We start from the raw sequence: 19,287 nt of genomic DNA, 5'->3' as shown, positions 1-19,287 counted from the left end.
TACCCACTGTGATGTACCCACTGTGATGTACCCACTGTGATGTACCTACTGTGATGCACCCACTGTGATGCACCCACTGTGATGCACCCACTGTGATGTACCCACTGTGATGTACCCACTGTGATGTACCTACTGTGATGCACCCACTGTGATGTACCCACTGTGATGCACCCACTGTGATGCACCCACTGTGATGCACCCACTGTGATGTACCCACTGTGATGTACCCACTGTGATGTACCCATTGTGATGTACCTACTGTGATGTACCCACTGTGATGTACCCACTGTGATGCACCCACTGTGATGTACCTACTGTGGTGCACCCACTGTGATGTACCCACTGTGATGCACCCACTGTGATGTACCTACTGTGATGCACCCACTGTGATATACCCACTGTGATGCACCCACTGTGATGTGATGTACCCACTGTGATGCACCCACTGTGATGCACCCACTGTGATGTACCCACTGTGATGTACCCACTGTGATGTACCCACTGATGTACCCACTGTGATGTACCTACTGTGGTGCACCCACTGTGATGTACCCACTGTGATGTACCCACTGTGATGTACCCACTGTGATGTACCTACTGTGATGCACCCACTGTGATGTACCCACTGTGATGTACCCACTGTGATGTGATGTACCCACTGTGATGCACCCACTGTGATGCACCCACTGTGATGTGATGTACCCACTGTGATGCACCCACTGTGATGTACCCACTGTGATGTACCCACTGTGATGTGATGTACCCACTGTGATGCACCCACTGTGATGTGATGTACCCACTGTGATGTACCCACTGTGATGTGATGTACCCACTGTGATGCACCCACTGTGATGTACCCACTGTGATGCACCCACTGTGATGTACCCACTGTGATGTACCCACTGTGATGCACCCACTGTGATGCACCCACTGTGATGCACCCACTGTGATGTGATGTACCCACTGTGATGCACCCACTGTGATGTACCCACTGTGATGCACCCACTGTGATGTACCCACTGTGATGTACCCACTGTGATGTACCCACTGTGTTGTACCCACTGTGATGCACCCACTGTGATGCACCCACTGTGATGTACCCACTGTGATGTACCCACTGTGATGTACCCACTGTGATGGACCTACTGTGATGTCTACTGTGATGTACCCACTGTGATGTACCCACTGTGATGTACCCACTGTGATGTACCTACTGTGATGTACCCACTGTGATGTACCCACTGTGATGCACCCACTGTGATGCACCCACTGTGATGTACCTACTGTGACGTACCCACTGTGATGCACCCACTGTGATGTACCCACTGTGATGTACCCACTGTGATGTGATGTACCCACTGTGATGCACCCACTGTGATGTGATGTACCCACTGTGATGTACCCACTGTGATGTGATGTACCCACTGTGATGCACCCACTGTGATGTACCCACTGTGATGCACCCACTGTAATGTACCCACTGTGATGTACCCACTGTGATGCACCCACTGTGATGCACCCACTGTGATGCACCCACTGTGATGTGATGTACCCACTGTGATGCACCCACTGTGATGTACCCACTGTGATGCACCCACTGTGATGTACCCACTGTGATGTACCCACTGTGATGTACCCACTGTGTTGTACCCACTGTGATGCACCCACTGTGATGCACCCACTGTGATGTACCCACTGTGATGTACCCACTGTGATGTACCCACTGTGATGGACCTACTGTGATGTCTACTGTGATGTACCCACTGTGATGTACCCACTGTGATGTACCCACTGTGATGTACCTACTGTGATGTACCCACTGTGATGTACCCACTGTGATGTACCCACTGTGATGTCTACTGTGATGTACCCACTGTGATGTACTCACTGTGATGCACCCACTGTGATGCACCCACTGTGATGTACCTACTGTGACGTACCCACTGTGATGCACCCACTGTGATGTACCCACTGTGATGCACCCACTGTGATGTACCTACTGTGATGCACCCACTGTGATGTACCCACTGTGTTGTACCCACTGTGATGTACCCACTATGCCTGTAATCCCAGACTAGGAAAATAAAGGCAAGAGAATCAGAAGACCGAGATTCTCCACAGCTACATAACGAGGTTATCTTTTTCTGCAGGAAATCCTGTCTAAACACAATTTTTAAAATGCACAAAATACAATTGTCAATGCTCATGTAGACATCGGTGGGATTGAGGTGAAGCCATATCTGTTGTTCACAGGTGTTTCCATTAATAAGGGGCAACAAATCAATTCTCATGTTTCTCTCAAAGAAATCCTGCAGTTTGGTCATCAAGGTAACTGAGTCAAGGCAAAAAGAAATGTAAAGGGAAGCTAGCTAAGAGGAGACACAGGAGTTGGTGTCCATGCAATCACACGGAGAGCCGTATGCGAGACGACAGACACGCATGTGCATGTGAGAGCACACATGTGTTTGGAACTTTCTGGAAGCACGTCTAACAAAACGGCCCTCGTGGCTACCTTATCTGTCTTAAGATCTGTCATGACAAGTTCCTGTATTTAAAAGTGGGACCCGGGCAACTGGAGAGGTGGCTCAGCAACAAAGAACAGGTGCTGCTCTTCCAGAGGCTCCTCCTCCCCCCCTTCACTTCCCAGCACCCATGTAAGGCAGTTCACAAGCATCCCCACCCCACCCCCACCCGCGGTAGCCCCAGCTCCAGGGAGTCCGACACCCTCTTCTGGTTTCCACAGGCACCTTGCACTCATGTGAACACACACGTGAACACAATTAAAGGTAAAGTGTTTTAGAGTTTAAGTTATATAAGCTAGAGATGGAGTGCAGCTTGGTGGTGGTGGTTGCTTGCCCAGCATGCTCAAGGCCTCAGACCCTCTAACAGTCAGGCAAGTAAGACGAATGAACGCAGTGGAGGGCCCAGGAAATCAAGAGGCCCACACAGCTGCCTGCTGCTTCCCTCCTCCACATTTTACAGCTACTTCACTGTTTTCTAGAATGTTTCCATCAGAAGAGGAAAGAAAGTAATAGTAAAACCAGACGTGGAAGCTGGGACGTTCTAGGACTCATCTGCAAGGACCTGGCTAGGACTCAGCTGCAAGGACCTGGCTGTGGCCAGCAGGCTGGGGTCAGTCCCAAGACCTCAGGGCTTCAGGTCCGTTGCTCTGTCCGATTCCCACACTGGCAAGGCAAGAGCACTTGACCCACAACCAGCTGAATGCTGTCTCTTGTTTCCCACTGGCTGTGGAATCTGCAGACGCCTCTGGCTGCCCAGAGGGGCTGGGGAGCCTCCAGCATAAGCTGTGACATTTATAACTCCCGCTGGAATTTCCATGTCCCCAGGCCTTGCCTAGCCCAGGGATGAGTCACAGCTTCTTAGAATGGTGAGGCCATTTTGGAAACAGCTGCCAAGGAGCAAATGCATGTAAAAATAGCTCTCCCGCCCTGAAAAAAAAAATGAATTGCTTATTTTAAGAAGAAAGCGTGGCTTGGATCTGTCCTGCTTGCATCTTTATCTCCTGGGCACAGTGCCAGGACATCTGAGAAAGGCCTGCTTGTCACATGGGAATGCCATCTGCACTGACATAGTCGCGCCCATGGTGGGGCCCTTCACCAGGGTCAAAGGGTCCTGAGACCTGCATCCTAGGCGGCCTGGACTGTGGGGTGTGAAGTTCTGCTTTCTCAACAGACCTGGCATACGTTACTTTCTTCTTGTGACCAAACATCCAAGGAGACACTGTTGAGGCCAACACACCAGGGAGTAGCTGGCACTTGGGGCTACAGCAAAGGGCTAATCAGAGGCAAGAGGTGGGAAGCCTCAGACAGGAAGTGGGAAGCCTCAGGCAGGAAGTGCGACCAGGCTATTGCTCACAAGCCCAATGCTCGTGGTTGTATACCTACCAGCTAGTCCCCAAGTCTAGAAGGTTCCACGGTGTTCTTTAAATGGCACCACCAGGTGAGGACCAATGTTCAAACTCACGGGGACATGTCACATTCAAAGACTTCCGACCACTGATCCTCATCGTGTGCTTGTGGGGTGGGCACAGTGGCCCGGAAGCATGCAAGAGGAAGGCTCTGAACTTTATTTTCCTGCTACAGAAAAATGGGTGATGGTGTCTTGGCTCAACCTGTCAGGCAAGACACTCTACTTGGCGTTGGGGTGCCGGCCTCTCCCCACCCCCATTGTATTTGTTCTTCTGTTGTGAGGTCCTATAGTAAAGCCACAGTGCCAAAGATAGGAATGCAGGCCTGATGTCAGTCCTGCTGTGCACTATGTGAAGAGTGGTGATGATGATGATGGTGGTGGTGATGGTGATGATGATAATAGTGGTGATGATGATGATGATGGTGGTGGTGATGATGATGATGGTGGTGATGATGATAATAGTGGTGATGATGATGGTGGTGATGATGATGGTGGTGGTGGTGGTGGTGGTGATGATGATAATAGTGGTGATGATGATGATGATGATGGTGGTGATGATGATGATGGTGGTGATGATGATAATAGTGGTGATGATGATGGTGGTGATGATGATGGTGGTGGTGGTGATGGTGATGATGATAATAGTGGTGATGATGATGGTGGTGATGATGATGGTGATGATGGTGATGATGATGGTGATGATGATGATGATGGTGATGATGGTGGTGGTGGTGATGATGGTGATGATGATGATGGTGATGATGATGGTGGTGGTGATGATGATGGTGGTGGTGATGGTGATGATGGTGGTGATGATAACATTAATGATAATAATAACAACAACAACAATAATAATAAATGAAAAGAGATGGTTTGTTCCAGGTATGGTGGGCAAGGCAGGGATATCTGGGAGTGTCCAGAGTGCACATGCCAGACTGAGCTCAGCCATGTGAGGAGAGGGAGAGGGGAGAGAGGAGAAGTAGCAGCCAGAAGGCCAACAGTACCAAGAGGGCAGGTAACCAAAATGGTTGGATTATATTATACAGGAAAGAGCAGCCCATAGGGAGGGCTGAGAGATGCTGGGAGAACCTGGTGGCCAGGTCCACTGTGATGTGTTAAATAGGTACCTCCGCCTATTGTCCTGGGTCTGAGGCCTGACACTATGTAGTAGTGGGACGTCCAGCCTGGACAGAGCAGTGCAAAGAAACTGGTGTCCTAGGAGGACAGGGAGGGGACAGTGGAGCTCAGTGGGGTCAGGAAGTGAAAACTGACCAAGTGGGAAGGAGTCCCTGTGAATTCGGGGTGAGTATCACAGCCAGAATCCCGCCCAGAATCCCTTCTTCAGTGTGGGATGGAAAAAACAAAAGAAACCCACACGTTCTCCAGACAGCCGTGGTCCTCTTGGACAGGTGTATCTGGGGCCAGGGTCACCCTGAGCTGTGAGAACTGGTGTTAGCGCCATTGTTTGCTCATGACTCTAGAAGGCAGAACCAAACCCCAGTGGGCCAGGGCTTCGGCTAAGGAGGCCAGCTTGGTCTTTTTTCTTCCCTTCTTCTTTTTCTCCACTTTGAATTCTTCTTCCTTCTGTCTGTACTTCCACCTTCCCCCCTCCCTTCGCTCCCTCCTTCTCTTTTAAACAGAAGTTTCCGTATCCCAGGCTGGCGTCAAACTTCACTGTGTAGTGGATGATGGCCTCCCTTGAGTTCCTCCTGCCTCAGCCTCCCCAGGGCTGAGCTCACAGGCACCACCAGGACCATTTTATGCAACAGTTGGGAAGGGATCCAGAGCCTTGTGCACGCCAGACACGCTCACTCTCCCCAGCCTAGGCGTCTTCTTAGGCTCGTGTTAATTCTTTGTAAAGAGATGTGGATGTGACCTTGAAAATAGTCCAACCAAGGAGAGCTGTAAAGTTGCGTAGTTAGAAATGCTTCACACACAGGGCTGAGCACAGGCACCTGGAGAAATTGCTGGCTTCTTGGCATCAGCAGAGAGGTCTGGTGGTCTTGGAAACTGAAGCAAAGCTCACACAGCACCAGCCAGTACACACACCCACACCCAATGAGTTGAGAAGTCCCCAGAAGTTGTCAGAGCAGAGAAAGCACTGAGGGAGGGTGTCTGTGGCCGGGGGGCCGGAACCATCACCTGTAGGTTCCACACAGAGAGAAATGAGGTGGCAAACTGTGTCGTGATCCATTCTGTGTGACTTTGATGGGTTTTTAAAGTTTTTTTTTTTAAGATTTATTTTTTATTATGTATACAGCGCTCTTTCAGCATGTACACCTGCAGGCCAGAAGAGGACATCAGATCACATTATAGATGGTTGTGAGCCACCATGTGGTTGCTGGTGCTCTTAACTTCTGAGCCATCTCTTCAGCCTTTTAACTTTAATATCCTGTATGAAACGCCCCTACCCCACATCCCACACCCCAGCCCACATGCCACCCCCTCTCTGATCCACTGTAAGCACAACTCAAGCTGTCCTCGGTTTTAGAAGCGCACATTTTTTCTTTCCCTGCCAAGTAAGAGCCACAGCTGCCAGGGGCAGAGCAGGCCCCACTTTGGGCACCACATGTGTTCTGGATTGTGGCTTCTTCCTAGGCCAGGCATGGCTTGCTGCGACTGTGGCATCTTTCTTACCCTTGTGTGCTTCACTCTGTGGCTTGGCCTGGATACTCACTCACTAAGGCTCCATGGGGACAATACCAGGACACTGGGACGACCAGGGACTTGGTGATTGTTACCAGCTTCGGCCGACTGCATTGGCAAGGTACCCGTCCCATTGTATTTACAGACCCTGGCATGGCGACTGCTGTCTTCTTTCTCTTCATACTGAGACATGAACTAAAATTAAACCTAGATTGCTGAAGCCAGTAATTAATGAGTGAGATGCTAAGGAGTTACAGACAAATGTACCTGCCAGCCACCTCTTCCCTGACAACATGACTAGAACATGCTCCTCCACTGGGAAGTCCACTGCAGGAACTTTGCCACTGAGCGGGACTTGGGTAGAGAACACATCGCAGTTCGGGCCACAGAAAAAGAGAAACAATGACCCAGGGCTTAGCTGGTGGCTTCCCTAACAAGTACAAAGCACTGGGGTCCCTACCCCAGCACAGAAAGGAAAAGCAAAAGTCCCAAAAGAGAAGTACAGAAATATTGCACCTGGGGCTGGAGGGACAGACCAACAGTTAAGACTGAGTACTTGCAGAGGACCTGGGTACAGCCCCCAGTGTCCACGTGGTGGCTTTACCACCATTTACAATGACAGTTGCAGGAAATCCAATGCCCTCTTCTGGCCTCTGTAGGCACGAGGCACACACATATGGCACACAGACATATGTGAGGGCCAAATACTCATACACATAAATAAAAATGAAAAAAAAAAAAGGAAATATTGTACCCATGTGAATAACCCAGGGAGACACATAGAATTCAGGGCCCAACTCATGGCTCAGAGCGGCTCCATCCGAGTTGGCAGGGGGTGTCAGTCAGGGCCAGTGTTGTGGCTGGGGTTAGGAGACATGGCCTCTGGGTGGCTTCAGCTCTTTGCCAACTTGCTTATCTCACCAACACAGTGAACCCCCAACCCTCCTCCAGTGGGGATGGCCACGCCTTCTTACTTTGTGCCTAGGGCACCCTGACAGTCACACGAGGCATGCTCCCTAAGCTTCTCAGCTCCTTAGCTAAATGAACAGAAACCCAGAGAAATAAGATCCTGGACAGAGATGCCGGGGTGGGAGGAGGCAGCTGTCATCAACTCCTAGGCTTCGGTCGCGTGCTCAGCATCCTGCACATGTCACCCTTAGAGCAAGCATTCCCAAGTATGTCTCCTTTAGGGTTTCCTTGGTTTAAAGATGTCCCGCCTCCTCTATAAACCTTCTCAGGAGTAGAAGAAAAGGGGAGATAAAGAGCGTTTGGTGGTGGCAAGGGGAAGAGAAGAAGAAGAAGAAGAAGAGGAGGAGGAGGAGGAGGAGGAGAAAGAAGAAGAAGAAATAATCAAGGCTGTACCAAACTGCATCCTCATTAATTGATTCCTTTGAGACTACTTTGCCTCAAGGCTTGACCCCTCTGTGGAAGCTCTCATGTGACATCTTTAGAATCCTTAGAGTTTAAAAAAAAAAAAAAAGGCAGGTCCTGCAGGAAGATGCTTTAAAAAGTGAACTCATGACACTTCAAGGAAAGATGGCAGAGCAGAGCTTCACATGTGGGCGTGGGGAATGGAGAAACTACAGATTCAGCCACAAAGGATGTAAGAGCAAGGCCACAGCTGGGGAGGTATGCTGTGGGCCCGAGCTCTCACGGATCCTACCCATGGACACCCCTGACTCTGGACAACAATAGGACAGCCGAGATGAGCCTCAGAGATGGTCCAGTATTTATGGCGCTTCGGAAACCAGAAAGCTTGAATCAGACCAGTCACTTGTTATAATGAGTATTTGCATGTAAAGCTGTTTGGGGAATGTGTGTGTGTGTGTGTGTGTGTGTGTGTGTGTGTGTGTGTGTGTGTGTGTGTTCTGTGACACACTGCAGTTTGCAATGGCACTTCAGTGAACAAATACGCAATGAAGAAGTGGAAAGATGCAGGAACAGAGCACACGTGCGGTGGAGAGGGCCTGAACTGGAGACCCAGCGGTGGTGAGTGTGGGAGACAGCTGTGAGTGCCGGACTGGCAGGGTGGGTGCAGCCGCCTGGAGCTCGTGCAGGCTCTGCCCTGACCTCTCTGCCTCTGAACGCTCTGCGCCTGAACACACTGCCCAGCTTCAAGATTGCCCTATTCCCCAGGAGGCGCAGGAGTGTCCGAGGATGGCTCATTCTCTGGAAAGGCCCATGGTGCACTGGGAAGTGAATGTGATTGGTCCATGATGCCTCCCAGGGGGTGGTGCTGGTGTCCATGGTCTGTGTGGCCAGCCTGGCGCATCGATGCAAGGCCCATGGTGGTGTCTGTGGTACGTGCTGCAGCTGAGGGCCGTGTTGGTGTTCATGGGTCATGCTGCAGCAGGAGACCATGCTGGTGTCCGTGGCCTATGTTGCTCTTGAGGGTCATGATAGTGTCAGTGGTACATGCTACAGCCAAGGGTGTGTGGACGTACATATCTACATGCCCCTGGAAGCCATGGTGGTGTCCATGGTCCCTGTTGTCACCAGAAGCCATGTGGAAGTCTGTGCTGCTGCTGACTATGAAGGGCAAGCAAGCGTCTTTAGCAGTGGTATTGATATTTGCAGACCCACAGATGAGAAGAAGAGACAGGGAAGGCTTCTGTGACAATGACCCCCAAAAGAAACAGTCTAGGCAGGAAGTCAGAGAAGAGAACTCTCAAGTATAGCTCTTCACAGTTAATGGACAGCTTCTTCTTCTTCTTCTTCTTCTTCTTCTTCTTCTTCTTCTTCTTCTTCTTCTTTTCCTTCTGGTTTTTCGAGACAGGGTTTCTCTGTGTAGCTTTGGCTGTCCTAGACTCGCTTTGTAGACCAGGCTGGCCTGGAACTCACAGAGATCCACTTGCCTCTGCCTCCTGAGTGCTGGGATTAAAAGCATGCACCACCACACTCAGCTTTCTTTCTTTCTTTCTTAATAGGAAGAGGTCACAAAGGGTAGTGGGTGGACCTGGAAGGGCTGGGAAGTGAGTGTGGTTGGGTACATTATGTGAAATTCCCAAATAATCAATAAAAATGTTATATTGAAAACATTTTTAAATGATCAGAAATTTGGGGGGATATAAAGTGAGAAAGAGAGGAGGGGAGGACTGAAAGGGAGGAACAGAAAAAGAAACAAGAAGGGGGAGAAGAGAGGAAAGAAGGGAGGAGGGAGGAGGGGGGAGGGAGGAGGGAGGAGGGAGGAGGGGGGAAGGGAGGAGGGAGGAGGCCCCTTGGCAGCACTTCAGGCTGAGGGACGCTAATACGGAGCAGATTGGAAGGCTTTGTGCTGCTACATTTGTAGACGCTTGGTAATCACTTGTCAAACACAAGAGTCGCTCCCGAAGCCAAGTTCTGCACATTCCCTGAACACATTTCTTTTTCTGGAGATGAACTCTGGGCAGGTGTAGGGCTTTGATAACTCCATGGACTGTCCCGAAGCTTTTTATTTGTTGCCAAACATCAATCTGTCCAAGTTGGAGCTTTTTCCTTACAAAACCTGAAATCCAAGGTGAGCCTGTTTTCGACCTTGGGGTCGTCTCCCCTCAATTTTCCTCCACAAGACTCTCTTCTCTCTTCCTGTTTTTCTTTTGGTTATGTTTATTTGTTGGTCTGTTCTGTTTTGACACAGTGTCTCCTTGAGTGACTTCTAACTCGCTGGCTTCCAACTGGGAATCCTCCTGTCTCAGCGCTGCCTTTGCTTCCTCTTCTGGGTGTGTTCTGACAACACTGCTTGCTTTCTGTGCCACTCTTAGAGCCACTGTCCTGGGCTGCGGGACAGAGGTGGCCGAGGAGCCCCATGTGACTCAGCATCGCTCTGGAGGACATGCTTGTGGGCACAGGATTGGGGTCACATGTGCCAAGTCATTATAGGCGAGAGCGACATCCAGGAAGCCAGCGTGTGGACACAGAGGCCACTCCTGAGAGTAAATCATGGGCCTGGGGACCCCAAGCTGTCCACGCTAGGGGACATGGACTCGGGAACTTCCACCTGGACCAGGGTAACTCCCTCTGGGACTGCCAGGCAGCACCTTCCTGCTGGCTCATCCTGCGACTCCATGGGGGGCCTTGTTCCCTTCTTAATCTCCTTTCTTGATTTTTTTCCCTCCCGCCCCCTCCCCCACACGCCCCTCCCCGGCACACCCTTCCCCCATGCACCCCTCCCCCACACGCCCCTCCCCCACACGCCCTTCCCCCACCCACCCCCTCACAAATGCTTTTAACCCACACCTCTGCAGTTTCTCAACTCTAGGGTAACTTCCCAAATTGCTCTTTGCCACTTTCTATGTGGGTGTCGTGGGTCTTTATGAAATTTTGAGCAACGTCTCTCCCCTCACTAGAGTCTTAGTCTTAGAGGTAGATGCCTTCGGGTGACACAGTGACAGTGCATTTCACCACACGTTTTTTCGAATTCCACAGAGCGTACGATGCTAGGCGTGAACTCTGATGTACACTAGGGATGTGCATCACATCCTTGACCAGCGCTGCTTGGCTATGTGTACTTGTGCCCTTTACAAACCCAGACCTCTTGGACTCTAACAATGGACGTGTGTGTGTGTGTGTGTGTGTGTGTGTGTGTGTGTGTAGAAAGAGAGAGAGAGAGAGAGTGCGTTTTCCTTTTTTGTAGCCTTCCACTTCCAACGAGCTTAGTCTGTCACCCCTACATCCCACACATCATTTCACCTCGTGTTGGCTGGATCCCTGACTCCCATTTGCCTCGGCCTCTATCCCCACAGCCACCTCTGATCCTGCCTGTGGCCCGCTTTATGCTTCAGCTGCAGGGGGTTAACTTAAGCTAGAGGAGACAGAGCTACGCGTTAGGGGTGAGGATTTCCAGGAATGCCAGAGAAACACGCTCATCAGGAGAGAGGCTCCACACAGCACAGGACTGTCGAAGCCCAGTTGGTCCAGCCGCACAGCATGGCACCGGCTCCAGGGAATCCTGCTGTGCCTCCTGTGGAGGTGGGGGAAGCGAAGCATGGCCCCACTGAGGTGATTGGCTTGAGGTGCTCACAGCGTATTTTGTTTGTTGTTTGAAGAGAAGATCCTACAGACAGGGAAGCAGCAGTCATCTGCGCCTTTGTGGGAGGCTGAGTGCTTAAGCTATCCCGGCTGTTAGGACAGGCCACCTGGAACCCACGGGGCGGCGCTTTGGGTGGAACTTGACAAAGAGAAACTTGACAAAGTTTCTTTCTGACTCTTACTGCAGGAACACAGAGAAGCCTTCGAGGGTAGCCACTTGTCCCCGTTCTCCTAATGGGGTCAATCACCCATCTCTCACCTGACTGACTGTCATCCCGACAATGCGACAATGCATGCCCAAGGCCACCAAGAATAATGAAAGACGCAAATCCAGTCAGCTCCGAGGTCTTGTTCTGTACGTGACTTCACCGGAAAGTTAGCAGCTTGGCTCTGCTAAAGTGACAATCTGCTTAAGCCCTAATTAAGTTTCAGATTGCTAATTACAGCACTCCAGGACACAAAAGAAATTCACACCAGGCTTGCCTAGGTGTGCGAATGGGGGGAGGGGGCCCTCCAGGACTGTCCCTCAAAGCTGTGTCTCAGGGCAATCTCCCCAGAGCTGTGTCTTCGGGTGCTGCCTCAGGGCTATGTCTCAGGGTGACCCCAGAGTTTTATATGGGGTGACCTTTTAGTGTTGTGTACTGAGGTGATCCCTCAGAGCTTGGTTGTAGAGTTTGAGGCACCTCCTAACTGAGGCACCACATGCAGAGTGCATAGACCTGAGCTATCCAACTCTATCCTGGCCACAGGAGTGTGTGTGGCCACACAGAGACACAGAGACGTCCTTTTACGTGAAAGTTGAGTAAAAGTCATCTTCCGTTGTAGTTCAGATGTGAAATGTCCCCTACAGTCTCACGTCCCCCGCCTGGTGGCATTGTTTTGGGAGCCTGTGTGACCTTCCTTGAGGAAGAAGAGCCTTGCTAAAGGAAGTGGGTCACTGAGGGTGGACCCTGAGGTTTTGTAACACAGACCTACGTCCCGCTCTCTCTCTCTGTTTCCTGACTACTGATGCAATGTGACCAGCCACCTCTGTTCCTGTCATAATGACTAACAACCATAATGGACTATGTCTTCCTGATGCGGGGTTTTATGATGGATATATATAAGGCAGTAAGATATAAGGCAGCAGATGCCAGATATTATGTTGTAAAGGAGTTTATTAAATGAGCATGGGCGGGGGGGGGGGGAAGGAAAGGGGGGAGGGGTATCCCCAGAGAGAGACAGAGTAGAGAGAGCCCACAAGGAGGGTCTATTCTTTTATACGGCCTTGGGCAGGGCCACGCCCCCATGGCAGGTAAGCAATGACGTCACAAGCAGGCGACTGAAGCAGAATCCTAACACCAGGACCAAATTAAGCCTTCCTGTCCTTAAGAGGTAACGTGACTAATACAGCCTCACTAATGATTGCCTTGACTCCTCATGATATATACACCGATAAAGTTAGTCCAGTTTTTTGACATAGTTTTCCTTAAATGTGTCACATTGCTATGCCTCTCAGTTTTGAACTTGACTCATCCCATAGCTCCCTGAGGAAGTCTCAGCTGGGAGAGTGCCTTGATCAGAACGGCCTGTGGGGCAGGTCTGTGGAGAATTCTCTTGATTGCTAATTGACGTAGGGGGGCCTGGTCCACTGAGGGCGGTGCCACTCCTGGGCAAACGGTTCTGCTTTGTATAAGAAAGCAGGCAGAGCAAGCCAGGGGAAGCAAGCCAGTCCTGTCCCCCACCCCACCCCCCACCCCCGACTTCCGACTTCCCCCAGTGCTGGATTGTAACCTGAAGGGTGACCCAAACGTTTCTCCTCAGCTTGGTGTTGGTCATAGTGTTCAAAGTAGGCCCTTCCCTAGCTCCCCCTGACTTCCTTGCGTGGGTATGTCATAACCGTTCCTTCTGCCTCCTCATCTGCAACAGCTGTGGGACAGGTGACCACTAACGGCTCCCTCTATTTCAGAGCATCTAGGGATTCACACGGAAGCTTAGGCACACCAGCCACGTCCTGAAACCGGAGACAGAACTGTGGTTTTCAGAGTGGACCTAGGGTCTCGAATTGAAGTTAACTTTAATGAGAACCGATGATGTCTTGAGGAAGGCATGGGAACCTTCTGGAAGCCTTCATACTTTGCTGCGACTTCCTCCCTGGACAGTGTGAAGGATTATAGGCTCTCTCATCCCGCCTCGGTGATGTCATTATTCATTGTGAGTTTAGCATCTAAATTAAATGAATGCGTTATCACTGGCGAACGCGTTTGTTTTACATCTCGGGCAACACACTGTGGCATTAGCATTTACAAAACATAAACAGCAGTCTTGTTGAGTTCAGGAAGGAGGCAGAGGAAATGAAATGGGGTTGTCAGGCACAGCCTGGCTCCCTAGCTGCCTGGCTGCCGGCGGCAGGACTATCCGCCACGCTGGGAGTGCTGGGATCCTGGTATCATGGATCCTACGGTGAAGTTTAGTGAGGGGGCAGGAACATTAGCAGTCGAGAACCTTCACACTGGCTAGGGAGGGGGCCAGGGGTGACCTCCGCTTGCACGCATGCTTACTCACACAATACAAGGAAAAGGGAAACTGCAGCACATGGATTTAAGCCCCTACACGCCTTTGTGTGGAAAGTCGACTCTTAGTCCCTCTTCCAAGTAAATGAACATTGTATTTAAGATGGGAGGAATATTTTTTTTCCTCCCAACTGCCATTGCCTGGAATCTGTATTCTGACTATCAATGCAGCTGGGTCTCCACTGAGGCTGGGAGAGGCAAGGTTAGGGACACTTGCAAATTACAGCTGCCTCAGCCATTCCTTCAGGCTCACTCACTGGGGCCTTGGTATTCAAGCCAACAATGAGAAGCAGGTGTCCAGGAGTGCAGCCACGCCCACCGTGGGCTTCTCCCCGGCCCTGCAGCCATACGGTCCCCTCCTGGAGTGGGGATAAAGCGGTGGACGCAGTGGACGCGGTGGACGCGGTGGACGAGGGAGGCAGGTGTAAAAGTCAGAATAACCTCACGGATGGTCACGGAGCCACAGCTCCAGCAACCTTGCCTCTTCGCTGGCATGAATCTGGTGATGGGTTAGGCAGGCTGCCTACATCACCTGCTCTGAGGGCTGCATAGGCTGGGCTGGGCAGCCTCACATTCCAGACATCACGTGGAGAGTAAACATCTATGAGGGAATCATAAACAGATAGGGGACCCTCCAGGGCGGACTGTGGGAGAAATCTCCCCAGCCCCAGGGAGCACTGTGGGAAATCTCCCCAGCCCCAGGGAGCACTGTGGGAAATCTCCCAGCCCTAGGGAGCACTGTGGGAAATCTCCCAGCCCCAGGGAGCACTGTGGGAAATCTCCCAGCCCCAGGGAGCACTGTGGGAAATCTCCCAGCCCATGTTTTGAGGTCGGTTGCAACACACTTCCCCTAGCCACCTACCAAGTCTTCAGCTTCTGTAACCATCATGCATGGGCTGGGACTGTTAGGATTCTGCTTCAGTCTGCCTACCTGTGACGTCATTGCTTACCTGCCACGGGGGCGAGGTCCTGCCCAGGGCCATATAAAAGAATAGACCCTTCCCATGGACTCTCTCTCTCTCTCTTATTACTATTCTTCCTCTCTCTCTGTCTCTGTCTCTGTCTCTGTCTCTGTCTCTGTCTCTGTCTCTCTCTCTGGGGTGCCCCTCCCCCTTTACTTCTCCCCCCCATGCTCATTTAATTAACTCCTCTATAACACACTATCCGGCATCTGGTACCTTTATTATCTTATTATCTTATTACCTTATCTTGCTGCCTTATATATTAACTATAACAGGGATGCTTCGTCCCTGAGAGAAGGATGCCTTCTTGTGTTGGCAAGGAAAGGAAAGGGGACACGGATGACAAAAGAAACCCCAGCTCCAACATTATTGTCTGCTTTCTGCTTTGCCAGCATCTTCTGTGAAGCCTTGGCAGCTAACTACCCAAATGAAAGATACATCTGCCCCCGGGGGCAGGGACTATAGGATGCTGGGAGCTGTGGATGCCTTCCTACCTCACTGGACGCATCTATGGTGGGGAACATCATTCTGAAAGTGAGATGGCATTGCTTGCTGAGCAATTTTACCTGAAGCCTAACCCTGTAGCATAACGTTCTATTCTCTGCACTTGCTAAGCCAGAACGCAGAGGAGGTTAGAATGACAGACTGCGATTCCCCCTCAGCCCCACACTACGGGCACCAAGGGCATTTGACCCCTGATTCAGGGCCATTGCAACTTAGCCTGAACCTTGACTCCTGAAACGGTTCATCACTCAGTCCTCTGAGACTCTCTGCAAGGGGAAGAGAGGCAAGGGTCCTAGATGCCGAGGGCAGGGAGGTGAGGTAGGAAGAAAGAGACATCAAGGTAAATGGCGTTCCTCCTGAGTCCACAGGGCTCTGGTATGGCCACAGTGGAAAACTATGTCAGCACCTCAAAAGGTGGAACAGAAGTTCCACAGGATCCTACAGATCTACATCCGGGTCTCCATACCCAAGGTAGGAAGCAGGGATGCAAACAGTGTAGACTATGTTCACAGCAGCATGGTTCCCAGGGGGACCCTTGTAGAAGCGACACACCAGTCCAACAGATGACAACACAGTGTAAGTGAAAGTCATAGGTATACAGGATGGGACAGTATTCCACCATAAAGAGCTCGGCAGGTAGATGATGCTAAGTGATATAAACCAGACATTATAAGAGTTTCTTGCTCCAGTCTCTTTTAAGAATAAAATAAAATTGGTTGTTAGATCAAAGCTAGAGAACACAGGTAATCAAAAGGAATAAAGCCAATACCACCCGAAATCAGATTAAGCATTCATAACCATTGTGATACTTGGAAATATTCTCAACTCTGTCTTCTATTTATGTATCTAGAAAATAAAACCATAATTTGTATTGCTTTACAATTGATTTTTTTTTCCAGTTAGCTCCTTCATTCGGCAATCGTTTATTGAGCAGTTGCCATGTCAAGTTCTCCAGGCAGAAAGAACTGAAAACGCGAAGGCCCTGAGGCAAATGCCGGCGTGATAAATATCTTTTCACATTTCAGTGCGTTTAGAAGGCTTTTCTATTTCAGCCCTTTGGAGTCAGCACTCTACTCCCCTTTACAATTGTAGTGTGCTTTATTTAACTAGTCTCTTACTTGGAGACATCCGGGTTGTTCCCAAGTTAATCTTGTCACAAGCAATATGGCTGGAAACCCTTGTTTACAAACCCCGAGTCACACCGCTGTTCTGCCTGTTTACTGAGTGTGGAGCAGCACGCCCCGGCAGATGGCCAGAGCTCCCAGCATGCTTGTCGAGGGAGTAAATAAACCAGTGAACAGCGCCTTACTTCTAGAACACACTAAGAGAGGGGTCGCTCACAGCACCTTCTCTGCTCCAACCTCTGTGCAAATATAGCAATACGCGTTGCCCACCGCCCACACCTGTGGTGTGAGTGGGGGCCAGAGGTGCAGAGTGAGTGAGCACCTTGCTCAAAGTCACACGGCTAGTATGTCACAGAGGGCTTCAGACTCCAATTGTCCACCCTGGAGGCTGTGTTCATACATTCAACCTGCCACCTGCATGGCGCAGGGGCCTGGGACCGTCTCGCCCCTAAGGACTTACCCCCCGTGGCTAGCACTAGTCTCACCTCCCTATGGTACTTTCCAATTGTGACTTCTTAGGGGATGAGTCCATTGATTAGGTCAGAGCCTCACAAGCCAATCACGTATCAATGATTGGACCCACCAGCTGGGGACCAGAAGAGCATAAGAGCCTTTGGGGGACTCTTCCCAGTTGTGGAAGTCCTGGGGCTCTGGATGGTGCGAACCTATCGCTTCCAAGGCTCTCTGTGTTCCTCAGGGCCCAGGTTATGATGCCCAATGCAAGCTGTCTGCTGCCGCCTGTGAAAACTGCAGTGCGGATGACACTCAGCATAACCTGACAAACCTTCCATTCACAGCAAATCTCCAGGCTGGAGCTGCAGTGTGAGAGGTTCCTGGACCAGCCATGTGCCCTAGCCGAGTTCTATTACTGTGACAGGATACCTGAGGCTGGTTAATGTCTAAAGAAAGGTTTAGTTAATAAGGAAGAATTAAAGATGGGCTTGTGCCCGTGATCACAGCACTCAGGGAGGCAGAGGCAGGCGGATCTCTGAGTCCGAGGCCAGCCTGGTCTACAAAATGGGTTCAGGACAGCCAAGGCTACATAGAGAAACCCTGTCTGGCACAGAGTGGGGGGGTGGGGAGAAAGGAAAAAAGAAAGAAAGAAAGAAGAGCTTGCAAATGGACATCAGCCTCTGTGAGCTGTCCGTTCTCTTCAGGTTTAGCTAACCCGGAAGAGGTGGTCCCTCTACAGTCATCAAGGCCCCTAGATATGAAATCTTCAGAGTATAGAAGACATGAACACCACATGCCCAGATTTTGTTGTCTACTCAGATTTGGGGACAAAGGTGTCATGTCTTTCCTCACAAACCAAAGGCCCCTGTTCTGAACTTCTTGTTCCTGTGATGGAATACTTCTCTCAAACAGGAGGCAGTTTCTTACTGACTTCCTCCTGTCAGCCCCATGCTGAGCAGCCTCGCCAAAGGCCTCTCCTAGCAGGGAGGACCACCAGGCCCCTCTCACTGCCACAGTGCTTAGATGCAAGTCTGAAAACCTGGTGACTGGATCTGAACCACAAGGCAAATCTCTATCTCAAGGCTAAGCAGCCATTGCTCGGCTTATTGCCCATTATCCGGAGTTCCTAACTTTCTTCTTCTTCTTTTTTTAACAAATAAAATAAATATTCATAAGTTATTTGCAAAGTATACATTATGCAAATCCAGTGGCCGTGTTTCAAGAAATACATTTAGAAGCAGAATAAGCCCTTCAATTGGCAGTTTTGCTGTGCACAGGACTGTTAACTCTGCTGGAAAATCCAAATTCTATCATTGTCCAAACACCATGCCGTCAAGGCAGCAGCGTTTTCAGGACTGAATATTAACTGTGAGAGGAATGTAAAAAGAAAGAGACGGGGCACCCAGACCTCAGACACAGACTGCTGCTTACACGTTGCCTCAGTGTTTGACTTAGTGTGCAGCCTCCCACTGTGCACCTCTGAGGTCTTTCTTTTGAGGGCTTTCTCCTTCTGTCTAGCCAGCTGTTAACAGAGCCCCTCCCCCACTTATGTCCCACAACTGCTCTTCCTGGAGCTGGGACAAAGAAAGCATGTCTTCACCAAATGTCTGCCATGACTGCAGAACTCAATAACCAACCAGCCACAACCCTGATTAACATTAACCCTAACCCTGGCCTCCCAGCCACTGAGCCACTCAGCTACCGAGCCACCCAGCCACTGAGCCACCCAGCCACTGAGCCACCCAGCCACCACACACTCAACTACTGAGCCATTGTCCCATTGTTTTGCCCCTCACAGCAACATTCATTTCCAAGTACTAGTTCTCAGGACCTCTCACAGCTAATGCTCGCTAGCTGACTGGCAGATAAGGCAACATCCTTGGTGGTTTAAGATCTTTTTTTTTTTTTTTTTTTTTTTGTCCATGAAGAATACATACATGGGGGAGAGAGAGAATCAAAATTCATAGTCTATAAAATAGAAATGAGGTTATTTATATATCCACAACAGGCCACCTATTTTGAATATCATTAGCATTTTAACTCCATCACACAAATACATGTATCAACTCAACAGTTGCTGAAGAAAAGTCTGATCAGACTGCTATCCTC

Source organism: Acomys minous (genome assembly GCF_964271855.1).
Source record: "Acomys minous genome assembly, chromosome: 14".
Lineage (NCBI taxonomy): Eukaryota > Metazoa > Chordata > Mammalia > Rodentia > Muridae > Acomys > Acomys minous.
This window is presented reverse-complemented; position numbering follows the sequence as displayed.